The sequence below is a fragment of the Pleurodeles waltl genome, chromosome 1_2, assembly GCF_031143425.1.
Source record: "Pleurodeles waltl isolate 20211129_DDA chromosome 1_2, aPleWal1.hap1.20221129, whole genome shotgun sequence".
In the NCBI taxonomy this organism is placed as follows: Eukaryota; Metazoa; Chordata; class Amphibia; order Caudata; family Salamandridae; genus Pleurodeles; species Pleurodeles waltl.
In genome coordinates, this window is record NC_090437.1 from 785,002,426 (window position 1) to 785,024,250 (window position 21,825).

Below are 21,825 nucleotides of genomic sequence, written 5' to 3' on the forward strand. Positions count from 1 at the left end.
ATGTATTTGAACCTTAAGATGACTTGTTCAAGGTCCTCTGTAAGAGGAGCATCGCTGAAGACCAGTTCCTGCCACAAGCCCAGGAAAATATTTGCAAAGCTGTGGGCGAAACAGATCCCCATCGATGTCCTGTAAATTTGTCTGTACAATAATACACTGAAAAGAAAAATATTGTTTTTTAGACAATGCTTTGTCATCTCTTCAAACATACTGGTCTAGCCTAGCCCTTAGAAAATGGTCACATGCAGTAATCCCCATTTCTTGGTCAATGATGGTATACAGGGAGTTAAAACCCTTGATGTGCGATTAGACCCGAGTGGTTTTAGTGGCTGTGCAGCGCTCCTATCTTTACTCATTTCAAGCTGAACACTCTCCAGTGGAGAGCGTGACTGAACCCCCAACGGGATCATAATTGCCTAATAGAAGTGCACTGACTTCTAGAATTACCATAATACATGCATCTTAAAATTAGATGTTTTTTAAGCACTGCTTCAATGTGCTTGAAATTGGATAGCTTGTGACTACTGACTGGATTTTTGTTGTGTTGGTATTATTATACTTAGATAAATATCCTCTGATTTTCTAAACCTATGCGAAATGTTTTTGTGGTGTTTTCATCGTATCACTGTATATGTGTGTTCCACAAATACTTTGCACGTTGCTTCTTAAGTTTTGCCTGCCTGCCCTCAGCCAACCTACCAGAGGGTGAGTACAGGTTAATGTAAAGTATGTACCTGACTTACCCTGACTAGGATTGTGCTTCCTACTTTGACAGTGTGCATATCTCTGCCAACTAGATACCACATTTTTAACATTAGTGATCAGCGGTGAGGATAGGACTCGTGTTTGTGCAATACCATATTTCAATCCAGTGTACACTACTTCTCACACCTAGGTCAATTCAAATCAATTGTCTGTGATCCCCATTTGGCAATTTGTCTTTTTCCTAATCTCCTCAATCTCTTCAACTGACATTTTAATTTTTCAGTCCTCCCTGAGTGTCATTTTAGTCTCTCATAAATACTTTATTTCAGCATTCAAACCTTTATAGTACAATTCACAATAAATACAGCAGATACAATTATAAAACTAAGGGCCAGATTTACAAGGCCTTGCACCCCTAAGTGCCACATTTGCAGCAAAATTGTCACCGGAATGTGACGCTAATGGGCCACTACCATAGCGTCATATTTACAAGGTGGAGAGAACTTGGTTTGCACCACCTGGTAAACCCTTTGCATCAGATCATGCATAATATATGTGTGATGTATGCAAAAGGGGTGGTCCCTCATTATAGAGTTGCTAAAAATGGCACAATGGAATTGCACCGTTTCTAGCATCATTTTTAATGTCTGCTTAAAGCAGGCATTAAAATGAGACTCCCATTGATTTCAAATAGTCTCTTCTCAATATACTAGATTAACGTCATTTTTTAAATGCTAATCCAGTATAGCGTTACAATAGCGTAAAAAAATGACGTGATTGGCCCTAACATGTGCCATGGTGCGCCGTATTGTAAATACGGTGCTACCATGGTGGCATTAGGGGATACAAGGGGGCCGCAAGAAAGGTGGTGCATCACTAGTGATGCGCCACTTTCTTGTAAATATGGACCAAAGTATATAAAACACCATCATAAAACAAAATCACAGTTCACCCAAAATGAAGTAAAATGCATAGCAAATAGAGCAAATGAAAAATAAAACATCATAAATCATTACATAGCAGCAAGTAGGAGATTACGCCTTCCAGCACGATAGCTGTACAGTTTTCACACATAGAACAGCACATAATCCTTTCAATAAGGTCCCTTCTCCGTTCACATTCCTGTCACATATTTACTGTAATCTAGGGATTAAGCAAAGCCCATAGTTCACTAGGAAGAAACCAAGGTACTAATATGAGGATTATTACTTTATTTGTCTCATTTTGTCCTACATTTTGCTTTGTTGAGAAAAGAGAAACGAAGCCTCGGAAAAAAGTGGAGCTAATTGCTAGGCCTAAAGATGCCTGTTAAAATTTGTTAATAGACTGCCTTATCAGGTTAGCTCTAAAACTCCAACTCCAATGGAGGTATTTGGCAACTGCACTAACAATAGATTCCTTTGACTCTGTTCGAAATAGCCTCAGGGCCACCACACACTGCCTAAACCCTAACTGACACTTTGCAAATGGGCAGACTCCAAATCAACCTAGGTTTAACACACCCAGGGCTAAAGCAAAAGAAGTGCTTCAGATTCTCACCAGAATATTTGCATACAGGGCAAGCCATGTTCTGGTCCAGTTTAGATTCCCATTTTGTACAAGAAGACGGTAAACTTAGTGTACCAAGTAGAAATCTAACATACAATAATATAGCTGCAGGAGCCAAAACATAGTATGGAAAGCATTTGCACATGCTGTGAGATCTTAAATCTAAGAAGGCTGCAGTAAGAGTTCCTTGATTTCTGTTGCTCACTTCTAACGCCCATGTGTGTGTCCAAAAGGCTTCCTTAAGGGGTTTACTTAAAGAGTCAGAGGATGACCATAATTATTCTAGCCGTCCTTCAAAACAGTTTGGTGCAGATTGTCCCTAATGGAGCATATCCAATAAACCTTATAATTCTTATCTAGCTCAATTATTCCTTTAAAAGGAAACAAAATTGGTCTTAACTCAGCTCCATAAATAATTAGTTTAACACTCAAGTCCCATCATAAAGGTAGCAAGAGTGTTCTGTTGGGGAGGCCTATCAAGGATCTTAAAAAATTATTTTCGGCTTTTCCCAGGCTACCCAACCCTGAAAAGCCCCAGAACTCTGCTCCATATAGGGCACCATCTTCAGCCTTCACAATATGGGCTTATTGACAAGCCCCTCGCACCACTGGAGCATCACTTTCAGTAATGCTCTGGTGGCGCTGTACCTTTTTACATATTTACAAGGCTGTACTAAGCCGCTTTTCATGGCTTAAAGCTGCCTTGTAAATATAAGTCCCCTTGAGGCAGTGTTCTGCGGCAGGGGGGTGCACGATAGGTGTTGCTGTGGGCATTTCCACACAACACCTATTGCTTTTGACACTGCCCCAGATTCACGGTAAATAGTAAATCTGATGCAGCGCCAAAATCTAATGCCACTCCAGGGGTGTCTCTAGAGTGGTGCAAAGAGGAAAAATATTTCTATTTCTCCTCGTTTTTGCTTTTTCTAGGTGTACTGATTTCTGAAACTCACCTAGAAAGAGCAAAACACCATTAATGATTGTTTATGTGCAGGAAGGTGTCCCTTCCTGCACATAAACAATTGTAAATAATTATTATATTAAATTATTAAATAATTATGATTTGCTACTTCTATGTGTGCTGCATTGTGCATTAAAATAAACAAATCACCATTATTGATTGTTTATTTTCAGGAAGGGACATAAACAATCATTCTCTGCAACACAGGCACCATTGCAGGCTCCATTGCACTATGGTGCCCGCTTCAGGCTAGGCAGATACCAGCACATAGGTAGAGGACAGATATGTGCCATATATTGTTTCTGCCCTTTACCGGTGGTGCAGGACAGCGCAGCAAGACACTTGCTGAGGCACCCTGCCCCATGGGGGCTGGTAAATAAGCCCCTATATACTGTGAGGGTAGGGAAAATCTGCTTGTTGTTCAGGGCACACTACATTCTCTGTACCCCAGATGCATGATGACATAAATTCATACTAGTCTTCTTAACCTGGGTGGACTAGAGCATAGTACTGGTTACCCTAATGCCAAGATAATCAAATTCTGCCGCTCAGCCTTCCCTCTAGAGTAATGGATCCTCTGCAAGACTTGAGTGGGTTGCTAGCCATGTTTTTGGTTTTAGCATTATTTATTATCAACCCTCTCGCCATACAAAAGGCCACAAAGCAATCAAATAGTGTCCGTAGAACGAGTCGGGTCTTAGACACCAACAAGGTATCATCTGCAAACAAATGAAGGGGGATTTTCCACCCTGCAATCTTTGGAGCATCACTATCACAATTTTGTTTGTGGTCCACCACATCATTAAGGTAGAGGGAAAATAAGGCTGGGGCAAGTGCACAGCCCTGAAGCACCCCTTGCACCCCTTTAAATGTTGATATGTGTCTTGTTAGTTCCCCCAAGGAGACTCATCAAACTTGTGCATTGGTGTCCTGGTGCGGCCTCGTGAAGATGCTCAATAGATCATTAGGAACCCCATTGTTTTTTAGCACTGCCCAGAGTTTATGCTGAGGGACCAAGTCGAAAGTGGATTTAGGATCCCCAAATACCAAGTATAGATGTTATTTTTGGAGGATCACCATTTTACAATATATGGTCATGAATTGAAACATCTGGTCAATAATGCTTGTATCACTGCGAGATCCTGCTTGATAGCTAGATATGGTCTCCTTCTCTTCTATGCAGTCCTTTAATCTGTTTAAGATTTGGCTACAAAAAACCTTCTTGATAACATCTGTCAGTCTAATTGTTCTATAATTTAGGGGTGAATCCCGACAGCCCCTTTTGTCTTTGGTACTATCTTGTCTGCCTTCCGAATAGCTAGAATCTCTGCCCCATAATGCTTGCACTGGATAACATATTTATGTATGTGGCCCCATTCTCTGGATCCACATGAAATAGCTCACCCAGAACCCCATTCAATCCTGTAAATTTCACCAGAGAAACACAACTAATTGCAGATTGGGTTTCTCCTCATTCACTGCTTAGTGACAGTGAGCATGCCTGTAAACCAAGATCTTCTGGAGCATAGCTCTCTACAACCAGACCCAGAGAAGAATCAAATAGCTCAGCAAAATGCTTATACCATGTCTCATGGAGGATAGAGTTAGCCAGAAAATCTCTAGCTACCAAGCGTCAGAATCTCTTGGTGTCCCTTGAGATCCCAGCCGTATATATAACTACTCCCAGATCTTGTTTCCCTATCTACCACATGCTTTTGCCTGGATCAGCTAGTATATTTTCCTTTGTGACCTAATGCTCACAGGGTCCCCACCCTTCAAAGCTAAGCATAGCTCTTGTTCTGCTTCCCTGCAGTCTTTATTATGCTATCTAATTATTGTGATTTCCTGGTGTTTAGTTTCTGGACGCCTCTGCACAAAACAATGTATGTTTAAAAAGGTTCCCATGAATTGTCCCAACCTCCTGAATTTGGGCTTGCAAAGGTAAGAGATTCTTTAAGGTCTTTATAGCCTCTTGGAGGGTGTCCACCACGATTTCCAGCCTAGATGCCATCTTGGCCGATTTAAGTCTGCAACTGTCATTCGTTGGATTTGTATTAACGGAACACAAAGGAGTAACTTGCTCCTGGTGCCTAATCAAGGTCATAATTTTACAAAAAACAGGATTATGATGACTATCACTCATATTAATAATTATGCTATCCACTACATTTGTCCATAAATGCAGAGAAAGCAGAATATAATCAATCCTGCTAGTAGGGTTATTTTGATTTTAAGTATGTAGTGCATGCAGGTCTGACTTTGCCCATTACAAGCCCTCAGGCCATACAATAATGTAAGTGAAAGAAATTAGTATGCAACCTTTGTTCGTCTCTTCACCGTCCAAATGCTGAGGGAAGGAACCGCCCCATCCCCATCCTCTACTTCACTGAACGAGTGACCATCATTGTCCAGTGGTTTAAAGGTGGTATTAAAATCACCCACAATAATCACAAAAACATGCACATCAAATTGTTGCCTGTGCAACCTTCATTTTCTTTAAGGTCTGGGTATTTCCATCACCTCTGACCCCCCAATACACATTGTACAGATAAATAACAAGGTTATTCTCCACAATAATTTTTATATATTGCATATCTAAAGATGAGATATGTATGGGGCTTAATGCTACATTCAAAGAGGTACGTATCCATGCTACAAAACCTCCAGAATGACGTTGTCTTCCATTAAAGGTAGCTGGGACAAAAATATTACTATAGCCTGGTCCATGTGTGTGGTCCATTCTTCAGGTCTCTTGGAGCAGACAGATATCGAATTTATCCATAAAGGAATCCCATTTTATTGTCACCAAGCTTAGAGCATCACTCAGCAATGATCCAAGACAAGATGATTATTCTTAACTTGGCCAGACTTTAAAAGCATGTTGGTCCCACCCAGGGGGGTTAGATATGGTGAATCAGGTGTTTGGGAACAAGTTATATGTTGTGAATAGTCAGTATCCTTTGGGGACTCCGCACCTCTAGCTAGTGAGGGATAACTCCTATCTCGAAATCAATCCACCATCGACAACCCAGGTCATTCTTCGAGTGTGTATCACAAATAGCATTTGAGGGGAAGGATGAGGTGGCCTAAATTTATGCTTCATTAGAGTTCCCTTTGGAGGATTTTTCCTCAACTGCAACCTCACAGGCCCTTCTGCTAATTTAGGGTCCTTTATTTTAAGCTCAATAAAGTCATACGCACCCCAGTTGACTGATGGATCCCGATATTTTTTAGCATACAATATGTCTGAATCAATTACTGAATAGCAATTATGTGTAGACCTTGTATTGTGAAGACATTTGTTCTTTAGTGATTCCTCATCCTCTCTTTACCTTTTGTCTAGCTTAGGAACATTTGACAAAAAAATAAGGGGCAATCTCTTATCACAATTGTCTGGACCCTTTAAGATTACACCCTTCTGCACTAAATATGAGGGGAGAAAATCCAATTTCAGTGACTCCCTTGAACGTCTAGTTACACAAGTGGTTTCATCAGATGGAGTATTTATTGTGCTTATGTTGGGGCGGAGTGCCTGGGAAGGAGGTTGAGTAGGGCGCGTCTCGGGATCAGATTGGTGTTCCGATATGTGCTGTGGGAAGGGGGTTGACTGGGTGTAATGGTTTGATTTCCCCTCTAGTTTTCTTCTGCTATCAGAGTAGTGTATGCACAATTAGGCAAAGAAGTGGCGGCCTTGCCGCTAGATCCTGCTTTAAGACATTTTAACTTCTCTACCTCCTCTAGCCAGAGTGGGGTTTACATGACCATATCCTTATTACTCATTTCCTCCCCAAATTACCTCACTCTGGGTGTTAGACTAACATACCATACTTTTAAGACGTACAGTAGTATAAATACACCCCCAAATTACAGGATCGTACTTACAAGTGGAAATCCTGTTTTTAGTCCATATAGTTGGATAAAGACCAAAGAAAACAAGGAAAGGAAATTAAGAGAAAAGAGAAGAGAGGAGAAGCAAAAGAAAGAGCTGGGCTGCCCCCCGAATCCCAAATGTCAATATGGTATTAGTAATATACCAGCCAGCCGAAATGTAGGGATATGACATCAAACTTCTATTTCTCTATCCCCTCACTGGCTCAGTGGGAGATGAAAACGATAAAGAACATAAAAAAGCAGAACAAGGGTTTCTTCTACATTGTCATCCAGGTTCTATCCACCCACAGATGGATTCTAAACCTATACCATCGATGCAGTACCCCAGAATAACTCATCATTAAGGACCCCCCACATCTGTACGGAGGCGATGGATCCATCGCTGCTCAAAAATCCGAAGGGGCCTTGTCATATATCGATGTGTTTATACCAATTTCTCCAAGAAGCAGCACTCCATATCATTCTCAGTGTGACCTTTCTTCATAAAGTGTTTGATGAGTTTTGTGGCATCTCCTTTACATTTAATCAAGTAAATCACATTCTTTGAATTGCAGTTTGTAAATGATTGCAGTGTCCAGGGTGTTCCTCCACCTATATGTTCCTCTTTGATTCGTCTTGTCAGGGGACAGACACTACAGTTCCAACAGGGAGCATGGCCTGCTGGGACAGGTCTATCCCAAATGGGAAGTATGTGGAGTAACCTGCAAGTTCTCTACCCCTTAATGCCCCCAAACCAAGGGCTAGTTGAAAGGTTCAACAAGACACTGAAAGATATGATCAGAAGCGTGCCTTAGGGCCTTAGGAAAGCGTGGGATATTCTCTTGCCCTGTTTGTTGTTTGCCAACATAGAGGTACTGCAGAAGGGAGCGGGCTTTAGCCCCTTTAAGCTTCTTTACAGGCACCCTGTCAAAGGCCTCTTAGGTTTGGTGAAAGAGGGATGGGAGCAAGCTACCAAGAAAGTTACCCAGGATGTGGTGAGCTACAGGCTGGCCTTCTGAAGTCAAATTGCTAAGTTGTGGAAGCAAGCTTCTGACAACCTAAAAGCCAGCCAGGCTGTGATAAAAGAGGGGTATGACTAAAAGTTTACCACTGGGGAATTCCAGCCTAGGCAGAAAGTGTGGGTGGTGAAACCTATGGAACTTGGGGCCCTACAGGACCGCTGGATGGGGCCCTACAAGGTGATTGAGAAGAAGGTTAAGGTCACCTATGTAGTGGACTTTAAGACACCTAGGCAACCCCCCACAGGTGCTTCACATCAATCGCCTCAAACCACACTTTGAGAGGTCTGAGGTCACCTTGCTGTTCGTGACTAATATAGCAGAGGATGAGAGTGAACCTCTGCCTGACCTCTTAGCCTCCAAGGAGAAGGATGGATCTGTGGAAGGAGTAATCATTTTACTTTACACATTGCCTTCTAAGTTAAGCATGACTGTTCAGTGCCAAGCTACCAGGATAATTTGGATTGTGTGTGACTTACCCTGACTAGAGTGAGGATCCTTGCAGGGGGTAACCTGACTGCCAACCAAAGACCCCATTTCTAACAAGTACACACACTTACCTGTAACTGTTGTATATTATCAATGTATGTACACTCACACAATATACTATTTGTAAGGGGGTACCAGGGCAACAACCACATGCTACTACACACTGACATGCACACTCACATATAACCACACAGACACACATTGTTGGAAAATGGATTATTGGTAAGGGCAGGTAGGTACCTACACTTAGCAATAGGCCACTAACCTCCACTAAGGTCCAGTTAGGTCTCAGTAAATTAACCCCAGCTCAACCCTTGGTAGCTTGGCAACGAGCGTCAACGCTTAACTTAGGAGGCAGAGTGTAAAGCATTCAAATATCACAAAACAGTAATTAAATAAAACACAGGAAACAGTTTAAAAATCCGAAACCAACTTATAAACATAAATTATATTTTTATCTTCAAAATGACACAAAAACGAATAAAATCGGATAAGGGGAACCGGAGATATGAATTTTTAAAGAATTATTGTTTTTTAGCGCCTAGAAACAAAAAGCGCCAATCGGGTCATCCGGTTGCACCTCGACAGGGTCAAAGTCAAAGTTTAAGGCCGACTGCGATGGAGCCCTGCTCGGCTACAGGCCGTGGGAGGCCTCGGTTAAAAGTTTACCTTCACACTTAGGGCCTCATAATGACCCTGGCGGGCGGCGGAGGCCGCCCGCCAGGATGTCGCCCTCCAAAATACCACGCCGCGGTCAAAAGACCGCGGCGGGTATTACAAGTTTTCCCCTGGGCTGGCGGGCGGTTGCTGAAAAACCGCCCACCAGCCCAGGGGAAAACGACCTTCCCACGAGGATGCCGGCTCGTAATCGAGCCGGCAGAGTGGGAAGGTGCGACGGGTGCAGTGGCACCCGTCGCGTATTTCAGTGTCTGCAAGGCAGACACTGAAATACTTTGCGGGGCCCTCTTACGGGGGCCCCTGCCGTGCCCATGCCATTGGCATGGGCACGGCAGGGGCCCCCAGGGGCCCCGCGAACCCCCCTACCGCCATCCTGTTCATGGCGGCATTCCCGCCATGAACAGGATGGCGGTAGGGGGGGTCAGAATCCTCATGGCTGCGGAGCGCGCTCCGCAGCCATGGAGGATTCACACGAGCAGCGGAAAGTCAGCGGGAGACCGCTGACTTTCCGCTTCTGACCGCGGCTGAACCGCCGCGGTCAGAATGCTCGTTGGAGCACCGCCAGCCTGTTGGCGGTGCTCCCGTGGTCGGTGGCCCTGGCGGCCACCGGCCGGCAGGGTCAGAATGACCCTCTTAGTCTCTTTTTCGAAGATTTTCTTCAGCGGGACGAACCTTCCAGTCCAATCCGACCTCCTGGAGCCCTTCTCCGGATACTCAATGCGGGAATCCTTGGTGGAGATTTCTACCTTCGGACTTAGTAGTTTTTTCGAGGTGAAAATCCTTCGACTGGGGTAAACCTGGATCTTGATCTGAAGTCCCTGAAGCCCTCCTCGGATACGCTGGCTGGGAGGTCCCGGTCAACTTTTTACCTTCGTCTCTTTTTCAGAGATTTTCTTTACCGGGACGAACCAGCAAATCAGGCTGGTCGCGGTTGAGGTAAGCTGGCTAGAGTTGCCGCGGCGGGTCGGTCCCTCTATGGAGCTTTTTTTCAAAAGTTCTCCAAAGTTCTCCAAACTTCTGGGGCTTCTCCCAGATGTCCTTTTAAGGTTCTTTTGAGGTCCACAACTCACCCCAAGGGTCCAGAAGTTCTGAGATGGTCCTTGGGGGTGCGGACTACAACTCCCAGAATGCACCTGGTGCAAACTCCTTTTTGGCCACTGGGCAGTGGCCAGCTGGTTGATGTCTTCAGGAGTTGGTGCAGGTGACTCTGGTTAGCAATTTTTCACCTGTAGCAAATAGGGAGTCCCTCCTTGAAGCAGTTGAAGCCAGGCAAAGTCCTTCTAGTGGTGAAGACCAAGTGTGCAGCTGGTGCGGTCCTTCTGAGTGCAAGTTCCAGGTGCAGGCTAGGGGTCAATCAGGGCAGTCCTTCTCCTTTGGTTCTTCCTTGTTGGAATCTGATGGGGATCTGAGGTGTGGGTGCAGGTCTGCCAGTTTTATCCTTGCTCCTGGGTGAAAAGCAGGGGGGTCCTGGTTCTCCATTCAGGTGCAGGCTCCTTCCCCCTGTGATGACCACTTCCTGGGAAGTGTGCCAAAAATCAATCCCAGGAGGCAACATTCTCCAAAAATCCATCATGGCTGAACCTGATTTTTGAAGTTTACATCTGGCTGAGCCCACCCACTGGTGTGGCTAAAAATCATAAACATACCCCTCTCCTGCCCTCTCCTAATCTAATCAAGGGGGAACCTAGTTGTCTGGGGTTGCAGGATGTGGGGGTGTTGCTGGTTGCTCCAAATGTCCTTCTCTGCCTTTGAAGACCAGTTTGGCAGCCCTCCCCCTTCCTGCCTTACCATGTGCTGAGGGGAGATTCCCTCCCACAGGCACATTCCTTTGTGTGAAGCCAGGCCACTTCACACCTCATCAAGGCAGCCTGGCCAGGCTGCTAGAGGCTTGCCAATCAGAGCACAGCAGCAAAAACAATGCAGGGCTGAAATTGGCAACTTTTCAGGTAAAGTTTAAAACTCTTTACCAGAACAAGTTATATTAAATCCCACAACTGGAAGTTGTGGAATTTATTACAACAATTAATTTGATACCAAACTCTTGGTATCCATCACTTAAGGAGACTTTAAAAAATAAAATAAAGTCTCCCCATTCTAGCCTATGAAGGCCATTTACTACAATGAGGGAAAAACTAATTTGGCTGTTTTTACTTCACCAGGGCGTATAAAACTATTTTTATAAGGTCCCTGCTTATAGTTACTGGCACCCAGCCTTAGGGGCACATAGGGCACACCTTAGGGGTGACTTATTTGTAAAAATAAGGTAGTTTAAGACTTTGGAACTACTTTTAATTCCAAAGTCGAATTTGCATATAACTTTGATTTAAAAGCAGCCAGCAAGGCAGGCCTGCCTTTAAAATGACACTGGGCACCTCAGCAGTGCACCTATGGGTGCACTACCTATGCTGTGGTCCCTAAACCTACATGCCCTACCATATACTAGGGACTTATAGGTAGGTTAACTTAGCCAATTATAATTAGCCTAATTTGCATATCAATTTTACACAGAGCACTGGCCCTGGGACTGGTAAGCAGTACCCAGGGCACAGCCAAGAGTCAGTAACCACCAGTACCTGTCGAAAAAGTGTGGGGGTGACCAGGGCAAAAAGGAGGACTTTCCTACACACATACATAGTACACACTACAACCAACACAAACATCAAAAACACATACACACGGAAACACAGCACAGGCCCAGTTCCACACAATAACACATAAAACCACAACACGTCAAAACAACACCACAACCACACTAACGTCAATACGTTGGCAAACACTGACTATAGATACTAACCAGGGACACATCACACATACAACATAACCTACAACCGACAGGCAATGAACACACACAGCCACACAACCATACAACTTACCATTCGACAAACACATTAAACACAGCACATCATATCATACCATACACTAAACATGCACACGCACACTGTCATAACACACTGAGCCACACAACACAGCAACTAATACATGCCAACACAAACACCACTTAATAGCATGACAACAAAATGTGTTGAACAGACACATACCCATCACACAACACATACACACATTACCACTGTGGGACAAAAGCACAACACACAACCTCAAATACTGCCAAAACAATATAAGTAGCACGAGCACCACACACGCACACAAACACTGACACACAAACAATGTCAGCCAGGAACAACTCTACACTAGGAAAAGAAATGCAGGACAAAGATGTAACCTCAAAACCAACAACAGACTGGTAATGATATATTAATTAATGAGTAATGTAAAACTCAAATGCTGTAGGTCAATCCACAGTGAAAAGTCACTGTGCACACAATGCACATATGGGTGCCCAGAACTTGACTCCTGACTGCCATGTAACCTCAACAGGTAGGGCCATCAAGGGCGGTAGGCACGAACCTCAAGGATTAACAAGCGATGGTGGCAGAGGGGGAGTTTGGACTTAGGTTTGGGAGGGGGGCCTTTGGGATATGGTTTGGGAAGGGGGTGTTAGATATAGGCTTAGGAGAAGGTTTGCTTTTCTTAGGAGGGTAGACTTCTTGGGGGAGGGGCATGGGTTCTTGCAGGTGGCAGGGGAGGCCTTGGAGGTGGAAGGGATGGACTTAGGGAGGGAAGCAAAATGTTTAGGGGCCTCACGGGGGAGAGGAGTAGGAAAATGGGAAAACTCTGAAAGGAAGGCTTTTTTTGACACACTGGGATGGTCATAGCAAAAGGGTTTGGGTATGAAGGGAGATGGAGCGGTTGTAAGAAGTGTTGGTGTGGATGTCCTGGGTGCACGTTTGTTCGAGGTATGATGTAAGTGCTGAGTGTCTGTTGGATGGGTGAGTGAGGGTGTTCATGATTCTTGGGGTGAGCGGGGTGGAGGTGCTGGGGAATGCCGTGGTGGGTGGGTGCCTGTCTGTTGGGGTGGTGACTGCAGGTATGGTGAATGTGCTGCATGTAGGAGTTTCAGTGGATGTTCTTCTGCAGGTGTGGTGACTGGGTTGAGTGTCTGAGGGTCTGTTGTGATGCTGTCTCTGGGTAGGCTTGGTGTAGTGGCTGGATCTGTGAATGTTGGTGTGGTGGCTGCATGTGTTAGGTGTTCTCTCTGTGATGCTAGGGGTGGTTGGGGTGGCAGGGCAGATTTTGACTGTTGCTGTGTATGCATCTGAATGTTGCTTTTGTGCATGCCGGTGGTGTGTCTTGTTGTGCTTATGTCTTTCTGAGCTACCCTTGGATGTTGAGGTAGATGCATGGCTGTATGTTTGTGTGCTTTGGCTGGGTCTATGAAGAGGGGCTTGGAATTGGAAAGAGGAAGGTGGAGTGGGGACGGTAAACAAAGAGCGACTGGCTGCCATCAGTGTGAAGGTCAGAGCCTGAAAGGGTCTCTGTAGACCAGCCAGAGCACCGTGAATACCTTGCAGGAATGCATTACTCTTTTGGATTTAAGTTCCCAGTCCCTGGATGACATTCACAATGGTCGACTGACCCACAGAGATAGACTTCAGGAGGTCGATAGCCTCCTCACTGAGGGCAGCAGGGCTAACAGGGGCTGGGCCAGAGGTACCTGCAGCAAAGGAGACGCCCAGCCTCTTGAGAGAACAGGCACCGATGGGGAGCTACAGGGAGGGCAGTAGTAGAAAGGAGGGTGGCAGATAGAGATGGTGCTGGAGTGGTCCCAGATGGTTCCACCACCCCCAGGGAGTTTACACTGGAGGAGGATTCCGAAGATGATGAACTGGATCCCGTCTCCCTGGTGGTACTCTCCTTGCCCTCCAGGCCACTGGTCCCTGAGAGTCCGTGGTATCATGACTTGTGGTTCCATGGCCAGCAGCTTCCCCACTCAGCTGTGCTTCGTCTTCTTCACCTGCTGATGCTGCAAAACAGAAAGAAAGGTAGGGTCATCATATTCTTTACTTTACAAACACTAACATCACACTGTACACATTAATATAATTACAGTCACTTGTTCTACACCCCCAGGTAGAAACAGGTCAGTGCCAACATCATGTCACAATGAGATACCACCTACACCCCTACATTACAACGCCACACACAAGCTATGCCACCTTTTGCACACCTACTATACCATCATATCAGTAGAGCAATCACAATAAACATTCCATTACAACCTGACTTGCCAAAATGAATCTGAGTCCCTATCCACAGCAACATAGTCAACCAGCAACCAAGCAATGGGAAATACTGTTAACCTTCAGTTCAACATATCAAATCCTCAAAATCCACACATACCTACATTTGTAGCTGATGTCGTGTACCAGGAAAGGAGCCACATCATGTGCAAAACACAAGACAGCATGTTTCATACAAGCCCAAACCATTTCATGTCACAGAGTCCATAGTCTTCACTATTGACATTTGCAAACATGCAACAACTATAACTGCCTTTTCAATAATTGGAGTATGATAGAGTCTAAACACATGTCAGCAACACAAAAGCCCAATAGCCAGGTAGGAAAGTGTGATACATACTTTGTGGAGCTACTCATCTAAGTCATTCGCCACATGTAAACAAAGTCATGTACACTTATAGGGACAAACCTAGCCCACAGGATTTACCCACAGACAAGGCCAGGTACCATACCATCACCTTAAATACAATGTACACCTGCCATGTGCATGAAAGCCACAAAGAGTAAAACTAATCATGATGATTGGCAACATCTATAGCCCATTATTCAAGTGGCAAAATTACTATCCACTCTTCAGACAAGTGCAATCTTACATCTGCATTTGACCATTACAATGTCACAACACACTTCTTAGCTTAACATGATAAAGACATACACCTTGAAGAAAGCCAAATGACTGACTACACATACCATTCCAACAACATGTGAAGGGGAAATACCACATCTGCAACACAATTTAGTCAGTACAAACTATAGGATTCCATACTAAACATCATCAAAACATATCCACAATAGAAAAAGTAAGTATGTTGAAGTTCCCTCACAATGTTGATTTATGTCTGAACCTAACAATGTACACATGACGTTGGCAAAATACCAGTTCTGATTGTACTAATTACCACAATGAAGGGGCCTATTTAGCATGCCCACAACACATTGGAAGAGGAAATTGCTGTGTAGCTACTTACCATCCAAAGAACATATACGTTGTACTAATATTCTGTGCTCTCCTATCAATGATGTTGGTTGCAGTAGGAGTCTAGTTACACCATTATGGTTTAGTACATACAGGATGTCCATTCTGAGGAAACCTCACATGTGCCAATGTTTAGTCATCACTTACAAATGGGGACACCTCCTAACATACATGAGCAAGTGTGGCATGTAAAATCTCAGATCACAGCCTTGCTATAAGTTGACACTTATTGGATACCTCATCAATATTAGGCATCTTCTCAACTGGTCAGACTCAATGTTGCACATAGAGATGGATCAAGGGACATTTGAATGGACAGAGGGCAAAGACCAGGACTACTTAACATCAGGATATTGAGAGTATGGATCTATCGGTGGCAGGGAACAATCAGCAGGTTACTAGGAGCAGTATATTGGTACACATATGACATAGTCACATGTGCATCATCAATTGCTACTGTACAGGAGAGATGTGATAGGTGAGTAATATGCCCCTATGCACAATACAATGTGCACACCTATTTACCAATGTTGAGAACTTCACATATAGGTTTTCTTTGGATACATTTTACCTTTTGCACTTACCACATTGACACAGCTAAGAGTCTTTCACATCATACACTGACCTTGCAGACGAATGTAAAAGAGTTTCGTTAGTATTCACCCTCTTGTGACTGCTATGCTGCCCTCCAATGCCCATACAACACAGGGTAGGCCACTGCCAATATGCGGCCCATTAGGGGGTCAAGGTCCAACGGACACCACTTCATCCTTGGAAGAACATCCCAAGCTGAGCCCCAGCGGTCTTACGGGCTTAGTGACCCAGGTCCTCCCATCGCTTTCTACAGTGGGAGCTCCATCAGCTGTGGACCCCCAGGCCTACACTTTCTTGGTGATGGAACACCAGATCCCCTTTTTCTTAATGGAGTTGACCTGCATGGATGACACAGATAAGAGGAGAAAGTCGTGTATACGTGCTGAATCCCAAAACAAGTAGGCTGAACAATCAAGTTACTGCAATTGGCCAAACGTACCATTCTTTACTCTTCAAACTCTTTTGCAAGTCACCCTCTGCAGTCAGACCATGTGTGAAGTGGAGTCAAGCATACAACATGCATACCCAGTACCAGGTTCTCGCTAGAAACATAGGACCAGACCACAAGTATGTCCTTAAAATGGCACATCCCTACAATTATTTGTCACACCTAGATAGATAATGTACAAATGTGGATCAGGGTACATATCTCACACACTACCTACTATGTATCGGCGTAACAGTCTTTCTATGCTCATGTGCACATAACCATCTGCCCACACATAATGGCCTAATCCTTCATTCATGCACATTTCATCTACCTCATCATACACTCAACTTTTCACCCATTGGAATTGCATTGGACTCACCTGCTCCTCTAGTGCACCATATAGCTGTTCATACAGGGGTAGGACCTCGTCCACAAGCTTGTCCAGCTCTTTCAGAGTGAAGGCAGGGGCCCTATTACCTGCATGACTGCTCCCAGACACAGTACACAGCAGGTTAGGTTGTGAAGGTTTTGCTGGCAGCAGTGTGAGGAGTCAAGTGAGGGATTGTGTATAAGGTGGCGGTCCCGTCCACCACGTATAGGACAATCACCTCCAGCAGATGCTGCCATTTTCCAAAGTCTGCCAAAGGCAGCCATGTGTTTCAATGGGAATGTCCACTGCGTTTGTTTCCGCCTGCTGCCTATTGTCATTAGCCGGCGGAGTCAGGTGACTTCCTGATGTCCAGTACAGTAAGTCAGGAAGGTGCCACTTTAGGGCTCAAATATGTATGAAGTAGTATTGAAAATTGTGTCATTTACTGAAACCTAATATCTATGATGATGTGTGAAGTGCAGGCTTACTGTTTACAGGTATTAATGTGCATCTCATTAGTAGAGGAAGTGAAATTAGGTATTTTGGGCTGTACATTAAACAGTGTTGTCACCATACTAATGGCAATAGGTGGTATAGGTACAAATAATGTGTTACATATCTACAGGGTTGATGTAACTGTCACTGTCAGTGACATGTATCTCAATGTAGAGAACATGCAAGGGTTAAGGGGATTAGAATCTGATACACTTTCATATTTTGGCTCTCTATGTGCTGAATAGCACTTATTTACTGTTTCATGTGACATGAATCAGATATATGTGCAACACTGTGATTATACTTATGATGTATACATTGAATCATTCACTTGCATTCTGATGTTGTCCCACATAGTTACCCTGGCCTGAGGAGAGCAAGACAACCTCCAGTGTACGGTCCAGTAGCAGACCTGTGAGCCATAGAGGAGCAACATGAAATCCAAATATATCACCTGGATAGGCATACAATTATGGATCTCTGTCATCAGTTGGAGCCAGATTTGATGCTTGCCATTCACAAACCCAATTGCATACCTCCCATAGTTCAAGTCGTGTCAGTGCTGCACTTCCTGTCCACTGGGTCCTTTCAGAATACAGTGGCCCTGACTTCAGGGATGTCTCAGCCCATGTTCAGTCTGGTTTTGAAGGCTATACTGTCTGCATTGTTGAAACACCTGGACAGCTACATCAGATTTCCCCAACGTGAGGATTTGGCCCATGTGAAGGCAGATTTCTATGCTTTGGTGCACATTCCACATGTGGTTGGAGCCATAGGTAGCACCCATGTAGCCTTGGTTCCCCCAAGTGCAAATGAACAGGTATAGAGGAACCAGAAAAATGTCCACTCCATAAATGTCCAAGTGATCTGTTTGTCTGCCCTCTATATTTCACAGGTTTGTGCAAGGTATGCAGGATCAGTCCATGATTCCTTCATCATGCGGAACAGCAATATCCTACTGCTGATGACACGACTATACACAGAGAGGGCCTGGCTGGTTGGTAAGTCATGTATGTCATGTGTGTCTATACCTTTTTCCTACTACCATACATGTGGATGTCCAAGATTAAAGTTTGGATTGGTGTAACTTTACCTTACAAGGGGCTCTGGCTATCCAGAACATCCTTGAATATTGACACCGGTACCCAACATGCCATGGAAAGTCCGCTTCATTGAGGCCCACAGAAGGACAAGGCGTGTTGTGGAGAGTACTTTTGGGCTCCTGAAGGCAACATTTCCCTGCATAGACAAACCTGGAGGAGCCTTCCTATACTCACCATACAAGGTATGTCAAATAATTGTTGCCTGCTGCATACTCCACAACCTTGCCTTGATATGTCAGATTCCATTCATACCAGATGAGGGGGAGCCAGAAAATTCTGTGGGTGGAAATGCAGATATGCCAAGTGAGGATGAGCATGATGAAGATGAAGCTGGAGACACCAGGGCAGATGTCATCAATCAGTATTTCAACTGACTCAATGTATGTGATGTTACAATATGGATTCCCTGGGGTATTGTTGAGGTAATGCATGCCATGTAATGTTCTTTTTACCACCATCAGTGTCATCTTAAGTGGCTCCAAAACTCATGACCAGATATGCATACTGAATGTTCCTTCGAGTTGTGTACAGAACTGTTATGTACATAGTTTATTGTTCAGAATATTCACACTTTTTGTTGTTATGAATAGACAATGTGATGGTTGTGTTCCCCCCTGACATATACCTTGTCTTTGTCAATTACAGATTTACAGATTGGCTGTTTGGCTCATCCTCATTTGGCATTGTCAGACATGTCACATACAGATGGGATTTGCAGTCTGAAATGAGCAGTGGACATTAATTAGACCAGGTACTGTTTTGCATCAGATTTGCGATGTGTACATATTATGCCCAGACTCTCAGGACAATGGTTTGAAAGTGTCTTTTTCCACAAAATGGACCTGTTTGGTACTGGAGGTGGCTGAAATTGTGGCATGTGTGTGTCCATTTGTGTTTAACACATGTCACAATGAGATATCTAGACACTCTACCATCATTATGGTTTGTGTTGTATGTGACCTAACTTGTGCATAACTGTCAGCCTACAGACACCTGACCATAGTAAGTGGAAGATTCCATGACTGGAAAGACTAGCACTGACCTCTGTCTGTTTCATGCAGTATGGTCATTTGGGAAGATGAGGTATGGATATGGGTAAGGCTTATCAGATTAAACATTGAAACAATCTGTCTGCCTCCTGGGATGGTGATAGACTGACATGTCCCTAAGATCTGTATTCTGTGGGTTGGTAGGTAGTGACACCTAAGCTGAAACACTGAAGTCCACAGCATGACTTCACAATGTGCTGATTGCCACGCTCCAAATAAATATGTTGAGGTGTACAATACAGGTGACTTGTGTCATGTTTATGTTACAATCGCAATGTAATATGTATCCTTGTTGTCCAGTACATGTGTGATGACCATAACAGAGGTATAACATTGGAGAGGAACATATTGATACAATAGTTGTCATACATGACAGTAGTATATTTTTTATACATCAAACTTACACAGGATCTGTAAGTGGTATTTTCGGGGAAGTGAACAACAAAATCAGTGAATTGAAACAGAAATAATATAAAGTTAACAATGAAGGATTCCGTCATGGTGGATGAAATCCTCAGGGTAGGAGCTAATCCATTTGGAAACACAAGTCCGTGTCCGAGCACCATAAGAAAATAGAGTTGGTTATCAGAACAGTAAACTGGGTGCATCAGTCACACACAAGAGGAACCAGTCAGGAGAGGTTCACTTCCTGGCAGTGGGTTTAGACTTGGCATCTGCTCCTCCTGTATGTCTGGGTGGATGTCCACATTTGCAGAAGGGTTATTCTGCTACAGAGGGTGGGGCATCTGAGGCATTCCCTTCCCCCGGCAGGGCCTCAATTCCACTAGCAGTCACAGATGTTGAGGGACCTGATGTCTCATGGCTAGTGGAAGAGGTCTGATGTTGGGCACCAAAGCTACACAGGGTAGTGTTGATGTCCCTCAGCACCCAAGCAATGGAAGCCAGGATGGCATTTTGGGCCTACCACTGCTGCATGGATTCCGGGTGTTTGTCTCTCTGCAGCTGTCTGATCTTCCCAATCATGGTCAGTACCTGGAAGCCAGGCTTCTGGATTTTGGTATGCTCCTAAGACTTGGGAGATGGTCACCTGGTCAGTTGTGTCCCTTGGAGCCCAAATGCTCTGGAACACACCATCCCTCCCTTTCATCCGACCCCCACATACCTGTGCCCCTGGTGGCAGGACGATCATTGTCAGAGGTGACATTAGGAGACTGTACCGGGGTGCACACGATGAAAGGGACTGTCCTTGGGACACAGGTTTGGGGGTGAATGGTTGCTTGTGATGGAGTCCTTGTGGGCAGGGTGAGGCTGAAAGTTGTTGACTGACCAGGTGTCAATGATATGCCAGCTTCGTCCTCAGTGTCCAGACATCCAGGGCTGTTTTCCTCACTAGGGCCTTTATCCAGAGGGGTAGTCTCTGGTATCCTCTCCATGTTGGGGATGGCTAGGTTACCTGTAGGAGAAGTGGAACTCACAGTTGATGTAAGTGATGCAACAAGTGATGTATAAATTAGACAACTAAACATGATATATGAGACGTATACTCTGCCTTTACATGATCTCCTGACATGACAATGACAGTTGCTACTTAATCTGAGTTAGTGCAATGTGGGACACAGAGATTTGTAATTGCATAAAGCATGCACCATGATCTTGGAGTATGCTGGGTTTTAAATAGCTGCAAATACCCACATATCTTGTCTGAGTAAAGACATGACAATGTACATTTCTGTCCTAGTAAGGTGTATGGCATCATTGAGCCAACTAGAAGCAGAACAATGCACAATGGTGTCAGAGCTGGCACCCAAAATTTGTGTTACTATTTGCCGTTGCCCTCTGTCTGGATGTACTACAAGTGTGTCCAGTTTGCAATTTAGGTGTCCCCCCAGGTGAGTACATGACATTATGAGGGATGTTTTATCTGAGTCCAGTTTGATATGGGACACAGCTGTAGCTGTGATTTTCTTGTAATGGTTCTGGTAGTTGGCCATTGCATAGATGTCGTTGCCATTAACTGTTACATGGTAGACCTTTCAGTTTGGTGTACTTTGATTGCTAGTTTCACATGCAAGACATTTCAAATTTGGTGCATGGTTCTGGTTTTGTTAATGTTGAAACAGTGCCTACACTACAGTGGGAGTTGTGGTGCTGTCAGTTCCCAGAACTTCTCATGCCCTTCCCAAACACTGTGGCGCAAAGTGAGTTTACTTGACATGTGGCATGGCAGTGAGGGGTATTTAGAGATTTGGAGAGGGGGTGGTGAGTGGTTTGGTCATTGGGATGGGGAAAAGTGAGGAGTGAGCATGCAAGACATAACTGTTTGGTGACATGAATGTTGTTACTTACTAGACTCCACTCCTCCAGGTATTCCTGTCAGGCCCTTGGAATGCAGGATGTCCAAGACCTTCTCATCCTGTGATGTGAACTGTGGAGGAGGAG